Below are 3,263 nucleotides of genomic sequence, written 5' to 3' on the forward strand. Positions count from 1 at the left end.
TTAAAGATGGGGTGGGGGGTTTTTTTTGGGGGTGCCCCCTTTTTTTCTTTTATGGCCGATTGTTTCTTTTGCGGCTACTTGAAGAAGAGGCAAGGTGTGGGGAGGAGAAAGAACTATATAAAAAATTCAGATTATCGTCTTGCTCTACCTGATTTTAGGTTTATAAACTCAGTGCCTCAAAAGAGGGGTGTGTGGGTTTTTTGGGGGGGAAGGGGGGCATTGGAATGGAAAGATGGGAGGAGGCGTTAAGGTAAAGGGCAGGAAAAAATTGTAACCCTCGATTCTGGCGACTTTCACTAAAAATAGGGTTCCTTAGATACGTGCAATGTTTGAGCTTGTTCCCCAAACAGTGCAAAAGAGGAGGGGAGGGAATTAAAAAAAATCAGCCTTAAATGATATGCTTGGGGGGGGGGGTGGTAATGTAGTTCCAGTCCCAGGAAGGGTGTAAAAGAGAAATTAAAATTAAAATGTTTATGTAAAAAGAGTGCATGTGAGTGTGCTTGGATTACCAGTTGCAATGTGGATTATTCTGGTTTTGAAAAAGGGCAGACTTTGAAAAGATTTACCTTGACAGAACAGAGGTCGACATCAAGGTGTGGTTTTTGCCGTTTGGGGCCAGATTGTCAGAAGCTTGCATCAAAATGAATCTTGCAGACCCAGCAATGGTGGTTTGTTTGGTTGTGTTTTAGAAAAAAATAATTTTTATTTTTTGCTTAACAAAACGGGGGGGGGGGGGTGATCGATTTGAGTCTGCACAGAGACGAGATCTGTTGCCGATGTGATTCCAAAAACTCGAGGCAGCGAGAGACACTTTTGCGTTGTCAGTTTTTAGTTTAACTGCTTTAAGCAAAACAAAAATGTACACAGGTAAATGGCATATAAAAGTTTCTCTGAAGCTTCTTTGAAAGCCATAGAGGTTTAGGGGCTTTTTTTTTTTTTAATTAAAAAAAATTCAAAAAACAAGAGGAAAAAAACCCTGAAAAACAAAAAAATTAAAAAAAACTTGAAAAATAAATTCTGCAAAGATGTTTCTTTGGGTTCTGGCTGAAACAGGAGGGTGTGGTACTCTTAATGTTTTGTTTCCAGACTTTCCTAATAACCCAGGGTATAGTGTAGAGCACTTTCCCAAACTTTGGTCTCCAGCTGTTGTTAAGACTACAACTCCCATCATCCATAGCTAGCAAGTCAGGGATAATGGGAATTGTAGTCCAAAAGCCGCAAAAGACCCAAGTTTGGGAAAACCCTGGTTTACAGTGTCATACCAGGACCTAGAAGACCACACTATTTGGGGTTTCAGGCAGCAGACATTCCTAGCCATGCTGGTCCTCAATGATTCTAAATAAAGGGCTGATTTAGCAGGAACCAAGTGTCGCACCATCGGTCCAGGTAGTTCAGTATTGTCGACACTGACTGGCAGCAGAGGTTTCAGGTGTCTCCAAGCCTTGTCTGGAAACTGAAGCTGGGATCTTGCGCTTGCTCCTAAGCACTGAACCACAACCTTCCTCCCAAATAGGAACCCCACAAGCACTGTTTATGAACCAGTCTTGCGCTGGGTGGCAATCCAAGGTAGACTGCTTGCGCGTGGAGGTGCGCCAGCAAAGCACATAACGTCTGAGCTGCTTGCAAGAGGAATGGTTGGGCTCATGCCGCCACCGCTGCTTCCCGATGGCCAGGAAGTTGGGAGTCCAAAGAGCTCCAATTGCCAAAAAAGGGGGGAATTATTCCACCAGGGTTTCTAACACGCGCTTTCAGACAGGGCAAAAATCTGGGTACTTTTGTGAAGGCTGAATGCTCCTTGACTGTTAAAAAAAGTATCTGAGAGGCCATTGATCCTGGTGCGCGTTGTACGCTCATAAAAGCTGGCTGGTAGACGTTTTGATTTTGAAAAACCCCAAAGATTAGGTCCTGCAAGCTTGAAGCTTGCCCACTTTGGACATTGACACCCTGCAAAATGGATTTCCCTTGCAGTCCATGCTGAAAGTAAGCTGCTACTGTGAAACTCCTATCCCCCTCACCCTCATTTATTGCCAGAAGGAACATTTATCTTCTCCCACCTAGGCCCCAGTTGATCTACTCAACTGGGAGCAGTCCCATGGCTTCTTAAAATATATGAATTTTTATTAAGGTTTTTCAAAGGATGTAGCAATATTCACTTACATTTTGGTTACTAACCCATGTCTTGTCAATTTTTTCTGCTGCTCCTTCAAATCCTCATGATTTCATATTGCTATAATACTTTTGAGATAGTCCAAAAAAGGCCTCCAATTTTTCCGTAAACACCAATTTCATCTCTTCGTTTTACAGTCGATTCCTCATGTTTTTAAAGGCTGTCAAGACAGGAAGCAGCGCACCTTGAGCCCCCGCCAACCAAGATGTGCAGGCACCGTTCTTTTGCTTCCAGGATGGTAAGAGTAGGAGCGCCTCTGCGCCTGCGAGCAAAATCCTGGATCACGCTTCCCAGCTCACACGACAAAGCAAAAACACGCAGCAAAAAAATACCTTTTTAAAACAATCATTTCATTATTTATACCCTGCTTAGGAGTTTTTGAGGCTGAGGTTCCCTGTTTTAAAAAAGAAATGGACACATCTTCCGTCGCTTGCCAGGAAATGCAACCGACCTACCTTTAGGTAAGGTAAAGGTAAAGGTACCCCTGCCCGTACGGGCCAGTCTTGACAGACTCTAGGGTTGTGCGCCCATCTCACTTAAGAGGCCGGGGGCCAGCGCTGTCCGGAGACACTTCCGGGTCACGTGGCCAGCATGACATCGCTGCTCTGGCGAGCCAGAGCCGCACACGAAAACGCCGTTTACCTTCCCGCTAGTAAGCGGTCCCTATTTATCTACTTGCACCCAGGAGTGCTTTTGAACTGCTAGGTTGGCAGGTGCTGGGACCGAACGACGGGAGCGCACCCCGCCGCGGGGATTCGAACCGCGACCTTTCAATCAGCAAGCCCTAGGCGCTGAGGCTTTTACCCACAACGCCACCCGCGTCCTACCTTTAGGTAGGAAACCCAAATACTGGAGATGAAGTTATTAAGTCGCTGTGCTGGGCGCAGACATTGGTAATCCAAAGTATGTGGCAGACGAGGAAGGCAAACTGTTCAGAATGAAGTCTCCCTCTCCCTATTGATACGCAAAGGACCTGGTCTGCAAAAGAATCTCCCTCTGCCATTTTAAATTCCCCGCTTTTGCCGTGTGTGTGTGTGTGTGTGTGTGTGTGTGTGTGTGTATACCTCCCCCTGTCGAATCACAAAGAATCCCTTGC

Source organism: Podarcis tiliguerta (assembly GCF_965153285.1).
Source record: "Podarcis tiliguerta genome assembly, chromosome: 18".
Lineage (NCBI taxonomy): Eukaryota > Metazoa > Chordata > Lepidosauria > Squamata > Lacertidae > Podarcis > Podarcis tiliguerta.